This window comes from Erythrolamprus reginae, chromosome Z, assembly GCF_031021105.1.
Source record: "Erythrolamprus reginae isolate rEryReg1 chromosome Z, rEryReg1.hap1, whole genome shotgun sequence".
NCBI classification, from domain to species: Eukaryota; Metazoa; Chordata; class Lepidosauria; order Squamata; family Dipsadidae; genus Erythrolamprus; species Erythrolamprus reginae.
This window is the reverse complement of record NC_091963.1, coordinates 58,011,087-58,037,048: the sequence shown is the minus strand read 5'-3', so window position 1 is coordinate 58,037,048 and position 25,962 is coordinate 58,011,087. Positions and strand designations below refer to the sequence as shown.

At 43.3% G+C, this 25,962-nt stretch overlaps 1 protein-coding gene and 1 long non-coding RNA gene across 2 annotated transcripts in view; one reads left to right on the top strand and one right to left on the bottom strand.

Annotated features, from left to right (window-relative positions):
- Positions 1–25,962, bottom strand: part of LOC139175816 (SUN domain-containing protein 3-like) — a 250,042-nt gene that overhangs the window by 99,923 nt on the left and 124,157 nt on the right.
- Positions 12,529–24,706, top strand: LOC139175818 (uncharacterized). The gene is made up of 3 exons (XR_011560579.1): positions 12,529–12,613; positions 23,832–23,887; positions 24,655–24,706. It is a non-coding gene; the product is annotated as an uncharacterized lncRNA (long non-coding RNA).

The window sequence follows — 25,962 nt, the reverse complement described above, 5'->3', positions numbered from 1 at the left end:
TGGAGGGCAACTAGGGTTTCTACCCTCACCTCCCTTGTGGTCCCCCGCACCCCTCTTGTGCCCCCCATTTGCTCTCACAGCCCTCCCAGTCCAATTACTATTAAGCCAGTATGGAGGGAGCAGCAAAAAGCCCTTCGTATGTCTGCTAGTGGATTTTAATAATGGCGCATGCATGTCAGGAACCTGAAAGTTCCAGGGCTGCTGTCACGCATGCCTGGCGACTTGGCTCCATGTGCCACCTGTGGCACACATGCCAAAAGTTCGTCATCATGGGCAGTGTTTCTTCTAAGGTGCGCGGCTGCACACCCAAAAATTACCCCCTGCGCACTCTTTTCCAACGCCACACAAGGAGCCGGGAGTTGGAGTTGGAGGCAGGGAGCAACGAAAGTGTGGAGACCAGTGAAGGTTACTTTAAATGTCAGGCGTGTATATCCGTGCGCGCTCCCCATCCCCCTGCCAGCCCGCCAGGGGTGCGGGGAGGCACCGGCAGTAGACATAGGCGGAATAAAAGGGAGACGTGGCCGCCCCTGCCTCCCTACGGTGCCTCCAGCCTCCTCGTGCCCGTGGCCTTTCGCTGCTGCTCCCCGCCCACCCGATCCACCCCTCTCTCCGGATTTCTCCTCCTCCCACTTTGGGGCACAGCTCTGCCCGTAGCAGTGGCTGCAGAGGCAGTGGCTTCTCCTCTCATCTGGTCGCTAGCGAAGGGGTTACAAGAGGGTTTTCTCTGAGCGCTCCGGGAATGCCCACCCTGCCCCTCTCGAGTCGCAGCCCCTTCGCTGGGAGTGCTTTCGTCCCAGGCTGTCAGTGAAGGGGCTGCAGGAGAGATGGGGCAGGCATTCCTGAAGCGCTCAGAGAAAACCCTCTCACAGCTGGAGCACTTCTGGAAAGCCCGCCCGGAACATTCAAAATAAGGAAAACCTTCCCCGGCCTCCAGAGAAGAAAGGAAGAGAGAGAAAGTGAGAAAAAGAGAGAGAGAAAGAGGGAGAGAGGGGGGGGAGAAAGAGAGAGAGAGAGCAACAGACAGAAAGATAGAAAGAAAGAAAGAGAGAGGGATAGAAAAAATGAGAAAAAGAGAGAGAGCAAGAGGGAGAGAGAATGAGAAAGCAAGAAAGAGAGAAAGAGAGAGAGAAGAGAGGAAGGAAGAGAGAGAGAGAAATGCGACTCTTGATTTAAAGCATATGGTGAAAAGCACTCAAATAATAACAAACAACACCGGTTTTTGGAAATGGTTCAAGAGTTCACACACACACACACATACAAGGGGAGAGGATACAGGAATGGAAAAAGAGAGGAGAAGTGAGAGAGGGAAGGAATGAGAGAAAAAGGGAGAGACAGGAGAGGGACCCAGAAATGAGAACAGTAGTAGAAATTTAAGGAGGGATGATTGATTATTAAATATGGATTGACTATGGAATATTGATAAAAGATATATTTAGGTGTTGTTTAATATTAGGATGTACAGTATTAATTTTAAAAATTGGATTAGAATTTTAGAACTGTATAGTATTACATAGGTAAAATTAATGGAAGATACATCTGATAAATAAGGGGTTTATGATATGTACTGTATGATTTTATGAGTTTGCATGAGTGGAAAGCATGAGTGGATAGCAATTGGATCAACCCTCGCTATAAAAGAATGCTTGAACAAACCCTTTAAACCATGATTTCTGCTTCAAAAAGATAGTCCTTGTTGGACACTATGCTAGGTGATCAGATGCATATGTTTGGTGATCAAATGCATATGTTTAAGTAAATGAATGGGCTTTATCTCAGGAATTCAGATAAGAATGAGTTTCTGGCACTGGTTACAGCTAGCTCTAAAGAGAAAATAACTGCTTCTGTGCTGTTTTAAAACCCACGTTTCCATCATGTATGCTTGATTTTGAATAAAGAGTGGGGTTTTATTATAAAATAAGTGATTTCTGAGTTGGGGTGCACTCCAGAAACCCATGCCCAGAACAGGCATGCCTTCATTTTTAAAAAAAATATTTTTTATTGATTTATTTACATTAAAAACAAAACATACAAAAAACCATTGTATATATATATCTATACAAAACAAAATGAAACAAACAACAAAGCAACAAAAATGTATCAATTAATTAATCATTTGGTACATATCCGTCAAACACATCTTATAATAAATATATTCCATGGCTAATACAGATGGTAATACGAAAAAACTGATTTCGGTTATTCACTTAATTCACTATTTTGTTGTGCTTTCAACCGCTTGCAATCAATCATAGGTATAGTAATATATTTCTAGTATATCAAATCATTTATAATTTATCTCAAAAAATTTAATAATTATAAAAATGTATTCCTTTTTGCATATATATTATCTATTCCATATCAATATTTTATTTTCATTTTTTTTCGTTTCTAACCATTTGTAAAAGTCGTTCCAAGTCTTATAATATTCAGAGTTTCTTTATTATTTATTTTATGTGTCATCATATCAGCTTCGGGACAGTCCAATTTTTTTTTAACTAACATAGAATCATCTGGGAGGCCTTTACATTAGATAGTATTGTTTCTTTCCCATCTTCTGATCCATAATGCCTAATAAAAATGTTTCGGGGTTTTTGTTAATTTGAGTTTTAGTCAATTCCTCTATCCAATTATGCACAGTGGTACCTCGGTTCTCAACCACAATTCGTTCCAGAAGTGTGGTCGAGAACCGATTTGGTCGAGTACCGAATTAATTTATCCCATAGGAAATAATGGAAATGGATTTAATTGGTTCTCAGCCCCTATTTCCTTTATTTCCTATGGGATAAAGATCTGAGGAGCTCTATAGTCTAAGCCAGTGATTTTCAACCTTTTTTGAGCCGCGGCACATTTTTTACATTTACAAAATCCTGGGGCACACCACCAACCAAAATGACACAAATCTAATAAATAAATAAATAAATAAATAAATAAATACATACATACATACATACATACATACAAACATACATACATACATACATAACCCCCTCATATATACAATCCCATGTAACATCCCCTTATAAATACAGTCAATCATCAATCATCCCTCCTCAAATTTATACCACTGTCTCATTTCTGGGTACTTCTCCTGTCTTTCCCCCTTTTCTCTCTCATGTTTCTCATTTCTCTCTCTTCTTCCCTTTTTCCCTCATTCCTTCTCCCTCTCACTTCTCCTCTTTTTCCATCCCTGTCTCTCTCCCCCCCTTTATGCGTGTGTGTGTATACGCACTCGAACCATTTCCAAAACCAGTTGAGGGCTGGGTTTTTTTTCTCTTTTATTCTTTTCAAAAACAGGTGTGGGCTGGGGGGGGGGGTTCTTATTATTTGGGTGCTTTTTACAATATGCTTCAAGAATCACCTCTCTCTCTCTCTTGTTTCTCTCTCCTCTCATTCTCTGCCTCAATCATTTTATCATTTCTCCTTTTTTCTCCCCTTTTTGTTCTCCTTTCTCTCTCTCTCCTTTCCTCTCCCTATCTGTCTCTCTTGCTTTCTCTCTCTCTTGCTATCTCTCTTTTTCTCTCTTGCTTCTCTCTCTCTCTCATTCTCTCTCTTATTTTATCTCTCTCTCTCTCTCCTCTCTCTTTTTCTCTCATTTTCTTTCTCTCTCTCTTGTTCTTTCTCTGTCTCTCATGCTTTCCCTCTCTTGTTCTCTCTCTCTCTCTCTGTGTGTTGCTCTCTCTCTCTCGTTCTTTCTCTTCCTTTCTTCTCTGTGGAGGCCGGCAAAGGTTTTCCTTAGTTTGAATGTTCTGAGCAAGCTGGCAGGGGGATGGGAAGCAGCCCCTTTACTGACAGCCCGGGACGGGACTGTGAGAGGGGTGGGCGTTCTCACAACACTCGGAGCGGCTAGCCGACGGATCGCCAGCGCCGCTGCAGCCACCAGGAGGAAACGGGGGAGCTGCCTTTCTAACGGCAGTCCAAAGTGGCGGGATTAGTCATCTGTTGTCCTCCTGATGCTGCTGACCTGGTGCCAGGGACAAAACGCCCACCCACTCTTGAGGGAAAAGACGGACTGATTGGGATGGGAATTAGCATCTCTCCCGCCGCGTTAAGTAGGCAAGGCAAGGCAGAAACTCGCCGGACGCGGAGCCCCAAAAAAGCGCCTCAGGAAGGCAGAAGCGAAGCGCCCCCACCGCCCGGTCGCTTTCCAATGCTGCGCCCGTTGCACCGGGCTCTTTGCCTAAATCCGCCTACTTTCTGAGGCTCGAGCGAGCCTCCTTCGCCGGCAGCCGGGGGGTCGGCTTCGCTCCCTGCCCAGCCGAAAGTGTGCGTGTGAGGTGGGAGAGGTTGCTTCTGCAACGGCATGGCCAGAGAGAAGCGGGATAGCAAGGCGGTGGCATTCTTCTGCCTGGCCTGGGCGCTCTGCTTGGTTTTCCTGGGCTTCCCGCAGCATGTAGGTGGCCGAGAAGACCGAGCGGGACTGTGAGGGGTGGGCGTTCCCACAGCGCTCGGAGCGGCTAGCGGACGGATCGCCAGCACCGCTGCAGCCACAGCTGTGGGAGGAGCCACGCCCCAAGAAAGCCAGAGAGAAGGACGGATCGGGCAGGCGGGGACAGCCACAAGTGGAAGCCTCAGCCCTGGAGCTCCCACTTGCAGAAGCCGCCCCTCCCCCGGCTATTGCCCGCCGCTATTAGCGAGGAGAAGCCATGCGCGCGAGGGGGCCGACTTTCAAAACAACCTTTGCTGGCCTCCGCCTCGCGGCACACCTGACCATATCTCGCAGCACACTAGTGTGCCGCGGCACACCGGTTGGGAAACACTGGTCTAAGCACTACAAGCTCTAGGAAGGGTGGGGGCGGCTGCAATACCAGCAGTTTCGGTTGGGCTCCTTTCCTCAGTGGTTCGTCTTGTACCTGTAGGCAGCTGCACCAACTTTCTCCTTCCCGGCAGCGGCTTTCCATCGAGCAGCAGCATCGCCGGGAATGTCACGTGACAAAGGGAAGCTGCCGGAGCCATCTCAGCAGTTGCCGCTGCTCTAGCGGCTTCCCTTCCTCATGTGACGTTCCCGGCGCTGCTGCTGCTCGATGGAAAGCCGCCGCCGAGAAGGAGAAAGTTGGTGCAGCTGCCTAAAGGTACAAGATGAACCACTGAGGAAAGGAGCCCCCCCGTAACTGCCGGTATTGCAGCTGCCCCCACCCTTCCTACACCCTTCCGCTCCAAGCTGTAGGAAGGGTGGGGGCGGCTGCAATACCGGCAGTTTCGGGGGGGCTCCTTTCCTCAGTGGTTCGTCTTGTACCTTTAGGCAGCTGCACCAACTTTCTCCGCGACGGTGGCTTTCCTTCAAGCAGCAGCAGCGCCGGGAACGTCACATGAGGAAGGGAAGCCGCTGACGTTCCCGGAGCTGCTGCTGCTCGAAGGAAACCCGCCGTCGTCGTCGCGGAGAAAGTTGGTGCTGCTGCATGCAGGTAACAAGATGAACCACTGAGGAAAGGAGCCCCCCGAAGCTGCTGGTATTGCAAACGCCCCCACCCTTCCTACAGCTTGGAGTGCTTAGACTAGAGACTGGGAGGCTGTTAAGTGGGTGACCAGGATGGGCGTGTCAGATTCCGACTCCCATTCCATCTCACCCCATCCCCTCAGATCTTGTAGCATTTCGGATAATAAACAAAATTTTCTGTGGCTGTTCAGTATCTGAATTTTTGTTCAGATACCGAAGCAAATTTTTGCCGAAAATTTTGTTCGGTATCCAAAATGTACAAGAACTAAAGCATACGAGAACCGAGGTACCACTGTATTTTATTCCAGGATTTCCTAATTTGTGGACAGGTCCACCAAATGTGAAAATAGGTCCCTGTTTTCTTGTTACATCCCCAGCAATTTGGCTTCAGTAGGGGATATATTTGTGCCAGCCGTGCTGGGGGGAGATGCCACCAATAGTACATTTTATAAATATTTTCTTTGTAGGCGACCAATTTGGTTAGTTTATAATTCTTATTCCAAATTGTATCCCATTTGTCTGGATCGATGTCGTATTCAAAATTTTTATGCCAACTTTGAATATTTTCTTTTAAATTATACCTCTGCATTTTGTATTTTAACAAAAAGGTGTATACTCTAGTAATCATTTTTTTTCTTGACCTAATATTATCAAATCTAACTCTGATTTCTTTTTTAAATTCCTCTTTTCCTTTTATTTTCTTCATATTTTGTTTTTATTTGCAGTAGTGGCGACCAATCAATTTTAATTCCTTTGTTATCTAATTGTGTATTTGTTTTTAATTCTCTTCTTTCATTTAATAAATCATAATAGGTAATTAATTTTTAGTATCAATTGTGTTAGGATGCATTATACCTTCCATTGGTGAAAACCACCGAGGAATTTGAAAGTAGTGCTGGTTTTTAATTTTTGTCCATATCTCATTTATGACATCTCTAATTTCATGTGTTTTAAAATAAGTAAATATTTTATCTTTTCCATCCATGAGAAATGCGTGCCAGCCTAGATGTAAATTGTGTCCTTCAAGCAGGAGAAGTCTTTTATCCTTCAGAGTTATCCATTCCTTGAGCCAAACTATTATTGCTGCTTGGTGATAGAGTTGAAAGTCAGGGAGTCCAAAACCCCCATGCCTCCTATTATCCTGTAGAGAATTCATGGCCTTTTCCCTGCCCATACAAAATTTGTTATAATTTTATTCAATTTTTCAAAATATTTTCTATTTAAATTAGTTGGGATTTTTTGAAAAGGTACAATAGTTGTGAAAGAATTACCATTTTGATTGCTGAAATTCTACCTATCATTGACATAGGTAGTTTATTCCATTTATTAAGTTTCTCCTCTATTTTTTCAAGTAGTTGTGTATAATTATCATCCTTAATTGTTGTGACTTTTGCAGTTATGTTTACACCTAAATACTTATATTTTTTTTCTATCTGGATTTCAAGTTTCCCTTCCAATACTTGGTTTTCATTATACGTTAAATGTTTAGAAATCATTTTAGTCTTTTGCTTATTTATCTTTAGGCCTGCTAATTTACCATATTTATTAATCTCTTCCAAAAGTCTTCCTCCGGTTTCTAACGGTTCCTCTATATTGAATACCAAGTCATCTGCAAATGCGAAAACTTTGTATTCTTGGTTTTTAATTTTAAGACCTTTTATATTTTTATTAGCTTGTATTTGTATTAGAAGAATTTCAATCGCTAAAATAAATATTAAAGGACATAAGGGACATTCCTGTCCAACTCTATTGATATAAGCACACATAAATGAAAGTTTTTAAAAGGTTTTAAAAGACTTGGAGAAGGGAGGATTTTATTTTGGGGAGCAAAATGTCAACAAGGTCCAGAAAAAAATGCCAAACTCGGCCTAATTAGCATTCCAATAGATAACAAAGTCCATTTATCATTTAAGCATATGATTTACGCATACCAGATTTCTGGCAATAAGCATTCATCTGAGAATGAGTGTTATTGAGGCTGAAATCATGGTTTTAAAGCTTCATTCAAGCACACATCCAGTTTCACATCTCTTCCATTAAACAACATGAATCTCCACGCCCCACATTCCATATCCCACAAATCTTTTCCTTTATACTGCCTGGAAGTGACATCACACCTCAAAGGGGCTAAGGCTGTAAGCCAATACCTTTTACTATCCATCTCCTCTCACATTCTCAATAATCTATAGCGAGGGTCAATCCATTGACTTTCCACTCTCATATCTTCCTCATCCTCCAACTGGGACCACTTTCCCATTGTCAGATCAGTACCCTCTAGTGGTTCCTCAGGTTCACTCAAGTCACTTTCTCCCTCACGCTTGCTCTCTGCTTTATCTGTCAGTCCCGCTGGCCCAGGGTATCCAGAGGACCTGGCTCATCCTCCTCAGAATCTGACATGACCTCAGGTGGACAAGGAGCACTCACAACAATTACTAGAGGTTTTTAACAAGAAATTGGACAGCCATCTGTCTAGAATTGTATAAGGCCTCTTGCTTGTGTAAGGGTTGGATTGGAAGACCTTCAAGGTATCTTCCAATTCCATTATTATGTATTCAGTTTTCTAAATAAATTTTGAGCTGAATATTGCAGTTTCTGCTTTGTTCTGTTTGATTAGCTGAAACATGGGCTCATTGAAGAATCCATATCAATATAATTCAGGTGTATATAGATGCTGGTTGTTTTAAATAAATTAAATGGAACATCTTATATAAAGACATTCATAGTAGGAATACTTTTTTATGAAAAATGTTCAAAAGAGATTGGAAGGTCTCTTAAGATATGGATGAAATTTGAACCTCTGAAAGAGTGATACCAATCGGTGCCATGTGAATATACTTTTGAATAAGCTAGTGTTCAAACTACCTATACCTGAAGCTTCCATCTCTGACATCCAATAAAAAGAGAATTGAATCCAGAAATACTTCTTAACAAACAATAAATAGTATGGTTTTGACTTACGTTTTCGTAATATATGTGAAACCAGCCATTGTGATATGCAATAAATGGAAAATGATTTCATGATTATCTGATACATTTAGGGGACTTTAAATCCACATGATACCTAAGGAATTCTTGCGGATTTTACTCTGCTAGTTATTGCTGAATTTAGGGGCCATTTCAAGGCCATTGAGCCAATGCTGTTTGAAGACATTTCCATGGTTGTGGGGCCAGCATGATGTTATGGAGCACCATTGCTTTCCCACCAAACTGTTAACCTATTCATTTACTCACATTATAGTTGGAGCTAGGACAAGAATGAGAGCTACCACATTGTGTGCCACTCAAGTCTCGAACCTGAAATTTGACTTTCTAGCCAATATGCTCAATATCTTAACTGCTGAGTCACCATGCCACCCTACTGTATTTATGGCTAGATCACATTTGTAGGATTGAAAGCTAATCATGTTATATCTCTGTCTTGTTTATATTTAGTGTCAATGCATTATTCATCACTCAATCCATTATGGTATGTAGATAGACATTAAGGAAGCATAACCATTTCATGATGAATGGTATCAGAAAAATAGATTTCTATATGTTAGCATATTGCATCCTAATGCAAAGTTACATTCCTCCAGAATCTCCATAAAGATCAGGCTTCCTTGAAGTGGTCAGTATTAATCTTTAAGATTCAATGCACCTATCCATTATTATTATTTTGTTATTATTCATTGTACTATTAAAATTATATTAATTTTTTACAAAATACTTCCTATGGCATACCAGAACAATGACACCTTGAAAACATGGGGCTACCTTTGAAAAGTGTTCGGAAACTTCAGATCGTGCAGAATGCAGCTGTGACAGCAATCATGGGCTTTCCCAAATATGCCCATGTTACACCAACTGGTGCATCACGTGAACCTGGGCAAAGGCCCCCCTCGCCACAGCTGAAAGATGTTTCTCTAATGTGAGCTGTGGATCGAGGAGGACACCCAAGTTGCGGACCCTCTCTGAGGGGGTCAATGATTCCCCCCCAGGGTGATGGACGGACAGATGGAATTTTCCCTGGGAGGCAAAACTCACAGCCACTGAAGAAGATGAAGATCTGAAATTTCATGAAGGGGTTGATGTGACAATGATTTTGAAAACTGAGGTAGATACCCAATGTTAGAATGTAGTCTGCAAGCATGCCATCCCTATATGAGAGATTGGCTAGGAATCAGAACTTATTTTACAATATTTTAGATAATCCAAAAATGTACTGTTGCTTATGGTACTGAAAGTTATTAAGATATCTAATGATTCTGTATGATATCTAGTTTTTGTAGAGAAACATTAATAATAATCTCAAACACTTTGCAATGAGTTTAGTTAATCTACTTTAAATGGAGAAATCTGAATTTCTTAAGTACACTTTGGGAGATTAATTTCTTTAAATCTTAAATCTTTATAGTACAGGAATGCCCTTAATTTTTATCAGATATTGCAAAAAAAAAAAAGAAATAAAAATTTCAGTTAAACAATATATTGCTAAGAAGATAAGATAATTGTTAGAGGAAAATATTTAAACTGAAGAATAAGATAATTGGGCAATTTAATCATATGTATTCTGATTTCAGCCTACAATAGAAGTCAGGCATGAGACTGAACCATATGTAGAAATCAACCTTAAACATCTAACAATATAGACTTTCAACAGGAGGTATCTGTATATTCATTCAGTGATGTAATACTGGTTTTGTTACAGCTCCCATCTATAAAAGTATTTTTGACAGATAGAGAGGGTTAAGACAAGCAGTAACTGATCATAATTTTGTGCAATCTTAGATGCTTTATGAGTTATTGTATGTGGTTGGCTCCCAAATGCTGAATTAAATAGATTTTTTTCAGTCTGATTAATCTGAAAAACATTATGCTTTTATATTCTTTTGCAATATAAAGTTTTCTTCATTCCATAGCTTACGTCAAGGGCAAAAAGTATCTTGCAGCTCTAAGGACAGCCATCCTCTTTTCAGTCATAATCGAAAAAATGCACGATTTCCATGCCCAGCCAAAAGTAAGTATTTATAATTTGGATCCAGCCTTTCTTTCTTAGGACTGGATTCATTGAAAATAATAGAATTCAGTTTTTGAAATTAGTGAATCTTCTACAGGAAAATTTGTGAATCTAAACAAAAGTTGAATTAAAATGTTTTGAATATCAATTAAAAAGATAAAAACAACAAAATTACTAAGCCAATTTAATTAACATCTGCATTTATACTATACAATTTGAAATATTCTGTAAGACGGATCAAGAATTATAGCACTCTTGAGTTTGCCCTTCCAAAAAACTGGATTGAATTAACATGCTCCAGGTCTCATCCATAAGTAATATCATTTAATAAGAACCAGGAAGCATATTTCTTTATCACAGCACGGGCATATATTGGGATAATGGGAATGGCAGAACCTTTGATTGTCTTTTGTTGCTTATTTTTCTTCTGGCATTTGGATGATGTTATTATTGTTCTTGTATTATACGAGTACAATACTCTACATGCCAGAATAAAGACACCTTTAATGTTTATGAGAGATACGACTAACTCCCAGTAGTGATAGCATGTGGCTTGTGGTTAAGAGGTAGGCCACATGTCTTTCACACAGCAAGTTCTATTCAATAGATTATTCTGTTGAATCACTGATTGGACTGCTTCTAGATTGCCTTATTTTTTGAATTCTGCAAACAATCTAATAAAAAAACACTGCTGTGTTTAATATATATTAAATGTATGAATGTATGTACATTTGCTATCTATCTATCTATCTATCTATCTATCTATCTATCTATCTATCTATCTATCTATCTATCTACTTCCCTACCTACCTACCTACCTATATCTACCTTCCTACCTACCTATCAAATTAGTATGCCATCCATCTTTCCCTAGGTGGTTCATAGTCATTGAATCAATGCAGAATTTTAAAAAACCAAACAATAAATAAAAGTCTTTAATTGAAATATTCAATTAAAATAAAACTAAGGATAGAGTTAGGAGAGGAAAGTGCCTTTTACCCATTAGAACCTCATGCTAGTATATAACTATGTCTTCAAGGCCTTTTGGAAGATCAAAACAGTGGGATTAGATCTGATTTTGAGGCAAGATGTTCCAAAGAATGAGAGCCAGGGCAGTTAAGGCTCTTCAGCTGAAATTCCTTGGCTGACAAGATCTGTAGCAGTGGTGGGTTTCACTTACTTTTGCTACCAGTTCGGGAACAGGAGCATATATGCAGAACTTGATGATGTTCAGAGAGGTGGGCGGAGCCTCCCACCATCACTGCTATCAGTTCACCCAAACCAAGCCAAAACGGTAGAAACTGGTATGTAGCATGCTCTTTCTGCCAACGTGTGGGGAAGGTAATTTCATTTGTTTGAGCCAATTTCTCAAATATGCTGGACCCATACTATGGAGGTTTTAAAGATGGTAACCAACACATTGAATTGGACCTGGAAGCAAACTGGCAGACAGTGCAGCTTTGTTCTACAACAAAGGATCTTCTAGATTCTTTCAAGTGTAGCCCACATAAATTGAATTCCAATAGTCTGCATGTGAGATGATAGAGACTTGAGTGATTGAGTGCAGTTTGCACACCAGATCTCTCTGGATAGCACAATCTCATCCAGAACTAAAGAACTTAGACAAGCTAAATATGTGTTTTAATATTGTGAGCTAATTATGTGGTGCCTTAACTATTATATTACGATTATTTTTAATTATATTTATTTGGTTTATAAGAATTTGATCATACTGCTTTTCTATTCTGTATTGGGAGGTTGCTAACTGGACGCTAATTAGAACACTGACATTGTTTGTAAGCTGTCCTGAGCTGTTTAAGAAGTTTGTTTGTTTGTTTGTGTGTATATATTTAAATAAAGATATTTTCTTTAAAAAAAGATGGGAATCAAAAAATTATTCTAAACAAATAAGTAAAATTATTTTCTCTTTGAAACTTGCCAGTTACTGTGGTCTAGCAAAAAACTTTGCACATTAAATAAATCTGATTAAATTCAAGAAAAAATAACTACATGAAACTTCAATGTATTTTGAGGTCGTTCTAATTATATATTGTATTGTTTCATTGTATCCTTTTGTGTATTTTTCCAGGAAGTATGCTCAGACTCATCTATAATTTGATAGTTCTAAGCCTAATAACTCCATTCTGCTTAGTGAAAAAACTCTTCACTTTTATATCAAGGTAAACTGGATCAAGAATCTTTTTGAAGAATAAATTATGATTATGCAGTAATTCTAATTTTTTAATTTGCATTTGTTAGCAATCTTATGCTATTTTTCAAGTTCTGTTTTCACTTCTATTATTGGAAATCCAAAATCACATCAGTAGTATTTTCAGAACTAATTTGCATTTTTCTTTTAATATTAATAAAAACACCATGTAGAAAATATCTGAATATAATTTAAGGATATTTATTTGTATTCCATACTATTTGATTCTTGGAAGAAAATACTTTCTTAAAATTTCTTTAAAACATACAGTATCATTTTCTAAGCAAATAAAACCAAATATTTTTTCTCAGTTAGTAAAGAAAGATAGAATTGCAATTTGCTTTTTTATTTTAGAGAAAGCATTCCTCTAATACCGTGATGGCGAACCTATGGTACGCGTGCCACAGGTGGCACACGGAGCCATTTTGCCTGGCACAGCAGACAGCAGCCATGAAAATTCCGGGTTTCTGGCATGTATGTGCAATGACGAGAAAAGGGAGGAGCAGCTGCCAGACCTGCAGAAGCTGCTACGTGGTTTGCCGGCTGCGCGTGCCAATGGGAAAGTCAGGGTGCTGGACGAGCAGCTGCAGGAATTGGAGAGGTAGGCATGTCCCTGCCACCACCATCCCATGGTATCCTCTCATCCTACCTAACCCGTTTCGGAGGACGGGAGGGAAGTGGCTGTAGTCTGTTTTTTTAAAGAAATTCACTGACTCCCCTCCTGCCTCTCACAGCACCTGGCTCTGTTCCTCCCTTTCTCTGTCAAAGGCCGAACAAACACTCCTTCAGGGGGCTTCCCCCATGTAAAAGATTCGGGAGGCTGCCGTGCATGTGTGCATGTCTCTCTCGCTCTGTGTGTGTGTGTGTGTAGGCACCTCTCTCTCTCTCTCACACACACACACAAAGTTGGGAGGCTTTGCAACTTGGGGGATTGGAGCCCTTCGCCTTCCAAGCTGTGCCTGAGCTGCTGTTTCCGGGAGGCTGCCATTTGGGGGAGGAGCATGTGGAGGATGGCTGCGGCTGTGGCAAGGGAGGTAGAATAAGCGCCTGCAAATCGCGAGGGTCATTTGGGATATTGATGTGTCTGCTTGTTGGAGTTCTCCACCCCACCGCCATGTTTCCCACAAAGGATATTTTTATTTGGCATTTCGGGCGAGGAAGAAAACTCAGTAGCTTACGTGGTGTTGACTAGCTGCTTTTTTTTTTTACTGGCATCGTTTTTTTTACCATTACCGTTTGTTGTTATTTCAAAGGGATTGCTGGTGCCCCTCAGACATCCCACATTCTCTCCCCCCCCCCCCTTTGCAAAACAAGATCACCCCCCCCCCCCTTGCCCTGGAAATCTCTCGGAGGGATAACTTGAGCAAAAGGAAAGGGCTATTTGTGAGAAAAAACGGGATCCCCATCCAGCTTCTGGTGCTGGAGGAATTTCCACCCAGCATAGATGAAACCATGCCTGTTTTTCTCTGCTCGGGGGCTTCTAAGAGCAGTTTCTCTTGGCGCGACATCAAACCTAGGCTTTTGAAAGCTGCATTTCTCCGACAGAGGGTGATTTGGAAATAAACAACTGCCATACAAGCCCCGCTCCTGGAGCTGGGAGGAGGCTCTGGCCACTAAACAGCTGTTCTCTCCCTGCCACTCCGCTGCCTTTTTTTTCCTGGCTCGCTGGCTCTCCCCGACCCCACCAATTTCTCCCTTTCCAGGTGGGTGGCAGGAGCGTCTGGGATCTCCCTTGCCTCGTCAAAGCTGAGGGACAGGGCGGAGATTCCATCTGAGGCCATCCCGAGAGTCTACTTTAACCCAGCAAGAAGTTTGGGAGGGGGTTGCATTTCCCCCCAGCTTCTCCGAGCTTTGATTCCCCACTTCAGCTCCTTCAGCTAGAGACAATTACACACGCACACACACACACATATCAAATAATCCCTAACAGACAAACAAGCAGCTTCCACTGTGGGCTTTGTTCTTAACCTACAGCGGGCAAAGAAAGAGGAGGGGGTGGTGAGGCTACCTTTTGCTGGAGAGCAGGACCTTTGCCAACCCTGGAAAGGTGCCCCGAGGCTGGGATTCAAGGCGCGCTTAACTAGGCAGAGGAGCTTGAGCCAGGGTGTGGGAAGTGAGGAAGAGAATTGGGGAGGGGGGGGAGAGAAGAAGCATGCCAAAAAGATGCAACCCCCACACCATCAACTGCCTTGGGTTGCTCTCAGATGGAATCTCCGCCCTGCCCCTCAGCTTTGACTAGGTTAGGGAGATCCCAGACGCTCCTGCCACCCTCCTGGAAAGGGGGAAATTGGCACATGAGAGCAAATTGAGAGAAAAGTTTTCACTCTGGAAAACTTTCTTTTCCAACTCCTGCTCTTGACAGCTTCTCAATTGATCCCATGCGTGCGTGAGTGGCAAGGCACAGGCAGAAGCCACTTGTCCCCCTTGCCACAAGACAGATCCGATCTTCAGACGTGCGTGCGTGAGCAAATTGAAAAGAAAGCTTTCATTTTGGAAAGTTTTATTTACTCCAACTTTTGCTCTCAGTAGTTTCTGTCACTCCCGAGTGCAAAAAAACCAGCACAACGGCATACCGGAAGTGCATTTTTCCAAACTTTCGGTTTGTTGGGCAATTTCTTTCACCTACCAGGCTTCAGAAACACCTGTGTGCATGCGCAGGGGTATGCGTATGCGTGTAGGGCCAGCGTGCAGTGGTGAGTGCACACGTGGGGGAGGCAATGGTGTGGGCAAGTCAGGCATGCTAGCACCCCACCCCACCCCCTTTTTGGCGCGCTAAGGAAAAAAGGTTCGCCATCACTGGTCTAATATAAATTAAAACCATTATCCTTTTGCTTTCAAGTATGCCAAATCTTATGCCATTTCCGGCCCAGCTGGCACTACATTGAACAATTTGTGAATCATGGATATTCAAAGAAAATGACTGCTAAAGCAGGAGCTTGTTATTGTTTTGTTGTTGTTAGTATTTAGGATTATTGTTGTTGTTATTATTATTGTTGTTATTATTATTATTATTCTCCTCTGATATGGTGTATTTTTGCCGCTTCTGTAATTGTTCATTTGATTTCGATTCAATGGCTCACTTTCCACTGAATGCCCAGAATCAGCAACATCCACCATGGCCCTTTTTATACTGGGTGATGACCGAGTTAGTATAGACTTCGTTTTTGTTTTTTTCTCCATAATGCTAACAGGTTAGGTGCTCTTAGGTGCTGTAATGCTAATGGGTTAGGTGCTCGTTTTTGTTGCTTTCTCCATAATGCTAATGGATTAGGTAGTCTTAGTTCCATTTCTCATCTGAGACCACTCTGACTTGGTTGGACCTTCTGGTGGTTGTTCTGATTCAGGCTAGTAAGATGATAGTTGAATAATTTGCTTCAGAAACTTCAGTAACACTTCTATTTATTTCTTCTACTTCATTCAGTACTATGCACTTCTGTGACGCAGCCGAATTACTTTTGGTTTTCCCCGTGATAACTAGACCATATATCTATAATTGCTTCACTGGCTGCTAGGAGGCATGCTTTAATTATCTGGCCAATTTCGTCTGATTAGAATGGCAATAAAAATGCAATAACTCACGCAATAAAAACTACACATTCCGCCACTTTTCTGGCAGCGCCCATGTTGGCTGGATGTCAGATTGACGCAAGCAGCTATTGTTTCCGTCTAACTCCAGACGTGATGTAATTAATTAAAAACACTCTAAACTGCATCTTAAAATATCTTCCCAGTCATTTTTTCTGACCTTTTCTTCCACCTTCTGAATTTTGGATCTAACCATCTCAAATCCGGACAGGTGGAACTGTCTGAAGACACATTTGTCTGCAAGCTTTCACTCGAAAGTTCTTCTCCCATTTCAACTTCTTCCTCGCTAAAATTCTCTTCATCTCCTAAATCAGGTAAATTGACAGGTTCCATTTCACCTTCCCCCTCTGAATCTGAGCATTCCAACGGCTGATAGGGAGCACACACAACACAGTCAACACAGCTCTCAGCATCATTGGAGCACTTAAGCCCACCACCACCACGGCAAGGTGGCACCAATCAACGTTGTTGTTGCTGCTGCTGCTGTTTTTGTTATTGTTACTTCTATTATTATTTTCTGTACTGAGGACATTGGGCCACAACTGTATAGTTTAAATTGGGCTACAAGTTTATAGTTTTAAATCAGCAGGTACAGTCTCCCCATCCTTCCATTTAAAATTGATATTCTTCCTGAAATACATATTTATTTATTTATTTATTAGATTTGTATGTCACTCCTCTTCATAGACTCGGGGCGTCTAACAACAGTAAAAAATAATATAAACAAATATAATATTAAAAGTAGTTTAAAAACCCCAATTTAAGAAACCAATCATACATACAAACATACCATGCATAAATTTTGTAAGCCTAGGGGGAAGGGAATATCTCAATTCCCCCATGCCTGACGACAGAGGTGGAAGATCTTAAGCATAAAACGTATCAGGAAAGACTTAATGAACTCAATCTGTATAGTCTGGAGGACAGAAGGAAAAGGGGGGACATGATCGAAACATTTAAATATGTTAAAGGGTTAAATAAGGTTCAGGAGGGAAGTGTTTTTAATATGAAAGTGAACACAAGAACAAGGGCACAATCTGAAGTTAGTTGGGGGAAAGATCAAAAGCAACATGAGAAAATATTATTTTACTGAAAGAGTAGTAGATCCTTGGAACAAACTTCCAGCAGACGTGGTAGATAAATCCACAATAACTGAATTTAAACATGCCTGGGATAAACATATATCCATCCTAAGATAAAACACAGGAAATAGTATAAGGGCAGACCAAATGGACCATGAGGTCTTTTTCTGCCGTCAGTCTTCTATGTTTCTATGTTTCTGTGATCAAAATCTAGATGCTTGACAACTGACTCACATTTATATGGTTTGCAGTGTTCTATGGTTTGCAGTGTTCTATGGTCACCTTTTGTGAGCTTCTGACAAAGGGGAAATAAGATTCACTGAATCACTGTGTTACTAACTTGCAACTACAGTGAACCCTCGAGTTTCGCGTCCTCAAGGATCGCGAAAGGGCTATTTCGCTAGTTTGCAACCCGGAAGTAAACTCCACCATCTGCGCATGCGTGCCCTTCCACGCATGCGTAGATGGTGGAGTTTCCCCGCCGGGCAGAGGCTTCCCTGGGTCTTCCCCCTCTTGCCCCGGTAAGACCCCAGCGGCGGTGGGCTGGAGCGCGAGCTTGGGGCACCCTAGCTCCGCTTCCCAGCTGGGAAGCGGAGCCGGCAACAGCGTGGGCGGGCGGGCGGCGCGCGCGAGCTTGGGGCAGCCTAGCTCCGCTCCCCAGCTGGAAAGCGGATCTAGGGAGTCCCCACCGCGCGCGCGTTGCTGGGGAAAGCGCGCGCGCTTGGGAACATCCCAGCTTCACTCCCCAGCTGGGAAGCGGATCTAGGGAGTCCCCACCGCGCGCGCGTTGCTGGGGAAAGCGCGCGCGCTTGGGGACTCCCTAGATACGCTTCCCAGCTGGGGAGCGAAGCTGGGATGTTCCCAAGCGCGCGCGCTTTCCCCAGCAACGCGCGCGCGGTGGGGACTCCCTAGATCCGCTTCCCAGCTGGGGAGCGAAGCTGGGATGTTCCCAAGCGCGCGCGCTTTCCCCAGCAACGCGCGCGCGGTGGGGACTCCCTAGATCCGCTTCCCAGCTGGGGAGCGAAGCTGGGATGTTCCCAAGCGCGCGCGCTTTCCCCAGCAACGCGCGTGCGGTGGGGACTCCCTAGATCCGCTTCCCAGCTGGGGAGCGAAGCTGGGATGTTCCCAAGCGAGCGGGCACCCAGGGAAGCCGTTGCGCGAGCAACGGGGTGGGCGGGCGAAGGGCGGGCGGCAGTAGAAGCAAAAACACCATCTGCGCACGCGCAGATGGTGTTTTTACTTCCGCACCGCTACTTCGCTAAAAATCGATCATCGCGTGGGGTCCTGGAACGGAACCCTTGCGATGATCGAGGGTTCACTGTATAATGATTTATTTATCAACTATCACAACAAATATTGTAAAATGGGGCAAAATGTAGTTGCCAAATGTTTTATTTAGTAATGAAAATTTTGGAATCAGTTGTGGTGATAGGTTGAGCAGGGCCGCCGATAGGGCAGTACTACTGGGAGTGGTGTACCGGCCCGGCCATGAGGGGGCCCCGGTTTTGCCCGCCGTCGCACATGCGCAGTACCGGCCCTCTCTTGCCGGCTTGTCTGCCTCACCAACGAAAAGGCGGGCCCTCTGGCCCTCGCGAGGCAGGACTCGAAGAAGCCCCGACGGAGCCTTTGGCAGCGCGGTCCTCCAGTCCTAGAGTAAAGCGTGCGGCGAAGGTAGGAGCCCCTTCGGGGTGGCGGTTGCAACTTGCGCTTGTGTTAAATTTTGTTTCTTTCCTAAGCAGCCTTCTGTGTAAAAAAATCCATTTGGGAACGAGTCGTTCCCAAATGGATTTTTTTACACAGAAGGCTGCTTAGGAAAGAAACAAAATTTAACACAAGCGCAAGTTGTAGGCTTCGCACGCGTGCGCCAGCATCCCCCAAAAGGCCCCCCCGCGCACCCTTTTCCAAGGGCGTGCACGAAGCCGCGGCCGTCCCCGCTCGCACCCCCCGTGCCTCTAGCCCCCTCGCGCCCCCGTGGCTACTCGCCGCTGCCCTTGCCCGCCTGTCCGCTCCGCCTCTCTTCCCTGCAGGCATTCTCACAGCGGGGGCCACCGCGCTCTCTCCATCTCCCTGCTAGCCTGCCTGGAGCAGTCAAAGTAAGAGCGAATTTACTTTGAATTTTCCGGGTTGGGCTGGCAGCAGGGGATGGGGAGAGCGCGCGGCAGCCCGTGTGCCCGACATTCCAGGCGGCAGGCGCCGTCCCGGTGCGACGCCCCAGAGACCCCTGACCCCGGTTTCCTGGATTCCTGGTGGCGGCGACCGAGCCCTGACCAGCAGGCTCCCGACCGAGCCCTGCCGCGGGAACGAAGCGAGTGGGGCGCTCCCCGCCCGGCTGCGGCTCTTGTAACTCGGCCCGGGATGGGTGTGACTCTACGGGCTGCCCTCATCGGGGAAGGGGAGGGGAGGGCCGGGAGGACACAGAAGGAAAGGAAGGAAGGAAAAATAGGGAGGGAAGGAAGGGAAAGACGGAAGGGAAGGAAGGGGAAGAGGGAGGAGAAGGAAACAGGAGGAGAAGGCGCCGCTGGGGTTGATGGACACGCCGCTGCTGGACACGGAGGACGAGGTGCCCTACTGCTTCCTGCCGCTGCGGCTGGTGGAAGAGTTCCCCACGCTGATCACTGACGACAACCTGCTCTGGCTGGCCGCCGCCGCGCTCATCGAGTGCGAGAGCGGCGAGTTCTGCTTCATCGGTAACGGGTGGCGGGGGAGGCTCCCCATGGCAAGGGACGGCGGGGATCGGGGGGCGCGCAAGAACCCTCGGCCGCCCCCCTCGGTTGACCCCCGAAGGCCTCAGGAGGAGAGGAAAAGAGGGTGGGTGGAGGGATGGGCGGCTGGACATGAAGGTCCTTGAACCGCCAACGTCTGCCTGGCGCCTGCACAAGGAGGAGGAGGAGAGGATTTTAGGGCAGCGTTCGGCATATCTCTCTCTCTCTGTGCCCGGTGCAAAAGTTCCCTGGGTCCCATCGGCTTCCACCCCGAACTGAAGAAGCGGGAAACCTAACAAGGAAAGGGTGTGCAGAGCTTGAAACCTCTCCTCCCCCCTCCCTTTAACTACCTCAGGGGTAGGCCAAGTGGCCTTTGCTATGACAGGTGGACTTCAACTCCCAGAATTCCTCAGCTAGCATGATTGGCTCAGGAATTCTGGGAGTTGAAGTCCACAAGTCCTAGAAGAGCCAACTTGGCCTACCCCAGGCCTAAGCTCCTTTCCCTCAGAAAACCAAGAATGCCAGAAAGGTCCAGCAGCTCTTCGGCCTCTTCTATCCCAGGGCGCCTGGAGCTGCTTTTGCTCACTTCCTTTGAATAAACGGTTGCTTGTACAAAAGCTATGAGGCTTTGCCGGTGATAAAGGAGAATGTTTGTACCTCAGGGTTGGCATTAGGGCCCCATGGTGCTCTCTGAGCTTGGTTGTTTTCTTGCAGAGCTCACTGATGATGATGTGAGCCGCCCTGCGTCTTTGAAGAGGGACGGCATACAAATCTAATAAATAATAATAATTGTTGTTGTTGTTGTTGTTATTATTATTATTATTATTATTATTATTATTATTATTATGTGACCTATTTGAGCAAGGAAGAAAGCAAGCAAACTCAGAGAATATCACCTGCTGGTTTACCAAGTCTATAATTTGCACTGTTATCCTAAAATTATTGTTATTATGGGCACCAGCCTTGGCTAGGTTTCAAACTCAAATTCTGCTTCTTCCTATCAATTTTCTCTCTATTTTTTCCACGTCCATGGCTTTCTTTCTGGCTGGCTCTCCATCTGTTGCTAGGAATCCCCAGTTTTGCTTTCTCCTAAAGTCATTTGAAATATATGCATATAGCATGGAATGTGATGGCAAAAACACCCTGCTAGCCCTTCGGGTTGCTTACTTTCTGGTGTGCGTTTTTTTAAACAACTAGCTAATTTTCTTCGCTCAGAGAAGATTCTTTTGCCTGATAACTTCTCCAGCTTGGATGCTCTGGAAGCGGAAGCAGAAGCCTTGGGCATTCCCAAGGTCATAGGAGCCGTGAAGATCTTCAGGAATAACCCAGGTGTAGTTGTTACAACACTTTAAGTGATGTCTTGAGTGATTTCCACAAAAAGGGATTGCTTGGGCTTTCTATAATTACAGAGATAAAGTAATGATAGCTTAGTCTTATACATTATGAAATTGTACAGTATATAACCTGTAAAAAGATTTTGAGTTATTTGCTACAAAAATTGAAGTATATTGTACATACCTTTATATGCAATTATTATTTTTTATTAAATGGCCAAATGAAACAGATAATAAGAGATAGGTTGGTTGGAATGAAGGAAGAAGGGAAAGAAGGAGAAAGGGGAAGGGAAGGAAGGAAAGGAAAAGAGGGAGAGGGGAAAGGAAGGAAGGAGAGATAGGTTGATTGTAATTGAAAATTACAATTGAAAGTAATTGAAAATTACTTTCGCCAGCCTCCGGAGAACGAGAGAGAGTGAGAGCAATGACAGAACAAGATAGAGAGAAAGTGTGAGAGAGAGAGAGAGAGAGAGAGAAATAGGGGGAGAGAAAGAGATAGCAAGAGAAAGAGAACGAGAGAGAGAAAGAGTGTGAGAAAGAAAGCAAGAGAGAGAGAGAGAGAAAGAAAACAAGAGAGGGAAAGTGAGTAAAAGAGAGAGAGAAAGAGGGGGAGAGATAGAGAAAGAGAGAGAAAGAAAAGAGAGAGAGATGAGAGAGGAAGGAAGAGGGAGAGAGAGGGAGAAAGCAAGATAGAGAAAGAGAGAAAGAAAGTAAGAGATGAGAGAGGAAGGAAGAGAGAGAGAGGAAGAAAGCAAGATAGAGAAAGAGAGAGAGAAAGAGAGAGAGAGGAAGAAAGCAAGATAGAGAAAGAGAGAGAGAGATGAGAGAGGAAGGAAGAGAGTCAGAGAGAGGAAGAAAGCAAGATAGAGAAAGAGAGAGGGGAAGAAAAAGAGAGAGAGAAATGAGAGAGGAAGGAAGAGTGAGAGAGAGGAAGAAAGCAAGATAGAGAAAGAAAGAAAGATGAGAGAGGAAGGAAGAGAGTGAGAGAAAGAGAAAGAAAGCAAGAGAGAAAGAGAAAGAGAAAGAAAGAAAGAGATGAGAGAGGAAGAAAGAGAGAGAGAGAAGAGTGGAAGGAAGAGAGAGAGAAATGATAGAAAAAAGGGGAGAAAAAAAGAGAAATGAGAAAATGATTGAGGCAGAGAATGACAGAAAAGAGAGAGAAACAGAGAGAGAAGTGATTCTTGATTTAAAGCATATGGTAAAAGCACTTAAATAATAACAGAGAAAAAAACCCAGCCCTCAGCTGTTTTTATTAATAGTTTTGCTGGTTGTTTTAGTTTTAATAGTAATGGATTTTGGTTTTTTTAAATTATTATTGACAAAATTGAACGGGTGCAAAGACGGGCTACAAGAATGGTGGAAGGTCTTAAGCATAAAACGTATCAGGAAGGACTTCATGAACTCAATCTGTATAGTCTGGAGGACAGAAGGAAAAGGGGGGACGTGATCGAAACGTTTAAATATGTTAAAGGGTTAAATAAGGTCCAGGAGAGAAGTGTTTTTAATAGGAAAGTGAACACAAGGACAAGGGAACACAATCTGAAGTTAGTTGGGGGAAAGATCAAAAGCAACCTGAGAAAACATTATTTCACTGAAAGAGTAGTAGATGCTTGGAACAAACTTCCAGCAGACGTGGTTGGTAAATCCACAGTAACTGAATTTAAACATGCCTGGGATAAACATATATCCATCCTAAGATAAAATACAGGAAATAGTATAAGGGCAGACTAGATGGACCATGAGGTCTTTTTCTGCCATCAGTCTTCTATGTTTCTATGTTTCTATTAATTTCTTTTAATAAAAAAGAAGGGATTTATTTATTTATTTATTTATTTATTTATTTATTTATTTATTTATTTATATGCCGCCCAGTCCCAAGTTTTTCCTTATTTCCAGATTGCATTTCTTCTTGGTAAGGTTCCGCCCATTGCTTCTTGTACTACCTTCAGGTGGCATGGAGAATAAATAGATGCCATCTGCTCTGTGGCAGCCCTTTAAGGATTGGGAAACTACTATTATATTCCCCCTCAGTTTTCTATTTATTGAGCTAAACATACTCATTCTCTTAGCCCTTGTTCATAGGATTTAGCCTCTAGGCCAGGGGTGTCAAACTCAATTTCATTGAGGGCCACATCAGGGCTGTGTTTGACCTCAGAGGGCCGGGGGCGGGCTTGCCCAGGGTGTGTGGCCATGGTGGGCATGGCACGGGATTTGGGGGGCAGTAGTTTTAAAATGGCCGGGGGAGGGGGCCCAGACACTTAGGCTGTATGGGGCCCCAAAATTCCTGATGGTGGCCCTGAGGTTGAGGACTACCTGTAATAGTCTCTTGAATCTTTCTATTCTGGAAACTCTATCCTACAGAACCAATTAGTAAACAGAAGATTAAGATAGAATATCAGAATGGGATTTTAAGGACATGGGACCAAATATTAGATTAGATCAAAGATTAATTCTGTATTTTTCTTGTTGTTTTCTGTTGTTTTTAGCAGGAGCTATACTCAGAAAATAGTTATTTGGATTACCCTATTCCTGTTGCTTTTTGGTAATCTTATAATTATGTTATCTTATGTTTAGATTTATACCATACTACAGTATATTAATTATATCATGTTATAAATTTATTCTAATGTTATAGCATTATCACAATATAAAATATATATGACAACAAAAGATAGGTAAATGGGGGAGAGAAATGAGGTGAAAAAAGAAATGTTGGTTGAGAAAAAGAAAAGAAAAGCAAGAAAAGCCTTAACTTTCTACAAGAAAAGTGGGAAAAGCAAGAAAGGCCTTAACTTTCTACATTACTCTGGGCAGTAGAATAAAAATAATTAAACCTTTTCTTTTTATGTACGTAATATATACTATTCATTTCTAAAATAACAAATTTATTTGATTAGTAAATCCCAAAATCAGAATTTTTTTAAAAAAAATTACCTTGATTACTGGATATATTTTTTCTTTAATTAAAGCGGTTAGCCATTTCTGCTAACTCTATGAGTCTTTGTATCCATTCTCCTTGTTGGAATTGTTGTATCTTTCCATTATTTCTGTATAAAGAATTCTGCCTGCAGTCAACATATAACAAAGTTCCATATTTGTTTGCAAGTCTTTGTAATTATCAATCAATTATAATAGAGCTGGAAGTTTTAAAAAGTTTAAAATATTGATCAAACAATATAAAGAATTAGATAATTTACCCAGTTTAGATTTCAGCTGAAATAGTATATGTGATACCAAAGTTAATTTGCTGCAAAGGAAAGTTGAAATCAACTTTTTTAAAATAGAAAGATTAAAAAACATTTTTAACAGGTGCTACTTACCTGGGATTGCTTGATGGAAACTGGCTGTCTGGAGATGAGAGGAAAGACTATTTGTGAGTTCACCCAGGTGATTGCCTATTATTTATTCAGCAATCTTTGTTACCAGCAGATCCAAAACGTGTACTCTACAGCAGTGATTTTCAGCGTTTTTTGAGCTGTGGCACATTTTTTACATTTACAAAATCCTGGAGCACACCACCAACCAAAATGGCACTCTAAGACACTCTTCTCTCTTTTTCCATCCCTCTCCACCCCCCCCCCCCCATGTGTACACACTCTTGAACTATTTCCAAAAACAGATGAGGGCTAGTGTTTTTCTCTCATTCTTTCCAAAAACAGGTGAGGGCTGGGGTTTATTCCTCTCTTATTCTTTGGGTGCTTTTTATCATATGTTTTAAATCAAGAATCACTTCTCTATCTCTTTTGTTTCTCTCTCTTTCCTCTCATTCTCTACCTCAATAATTTTCTCGTTTCTCTTTTTTCCTCCCCTTTTTTGTCTCATTTCTCTCTCCCTTCCTCTCCTTTTCTCTCTCTCTTGCTTTCTTTCTCTCTCTCTTGCTTTTCTTTCTCTCGCTTTCTTTCTCTCTCCCCCTCTCTTTTTCTCTCTTCCTCTTTCTCTCTCTTTCTCTCTTTTTCTCTCTCTCTTGCTACCTATCTCTTTCTCTCTTGTACACCACGCCGGCCACAGCAGCAATAGGCAGTAGCCGCGAGGTGGCGGAAGAGCGGTCGGCTGCGAGCGGGAGCTCCAGGGTGGAGGCACCAATGGCAGTGGCTGGACATGTTTGTGGATGCCATACATGCTGGCGCTGCACTGGGCATGGGCGCAGAGCTGGCACCTCTGTCCTGGCTCAGCCAGCAGGCCAGTGCCAGCCCTTCAAGGCCAGCATATATGGTGTCCAGCTATACATCCAGCCGCTGCCATCATTGTCTCTGCCCTGGAGCTCCCACTCGCAGCCAACTGCCCTGCCGCCACCCCATGGCTACTGCCTAGTGCCGCTGCTGCGAGTGCCCTCCTGCCAGGCCCCAAAGCCCACCTGCCATCGCCGCCAGGGAAACTCCAACCGGGCGGGGTGCTGCAGCTGCCGGAAAACTTGGAAGACCCGAAGAAGGAAACTCAGCTTCCAGTCTCGCAACTTTTTGCTGTTCACACCCTCAGCAAAAAGTTGTGAGACCGGAACCTGAGCTTCCTTCTTCACGGCACACCTGACCATGTCTCGCGGCACACTGGTTAAAAAACGCTGCCCTATAGTATTGTATGCATTATATTTATCTATAACAATAATTAATTGCAATTGTT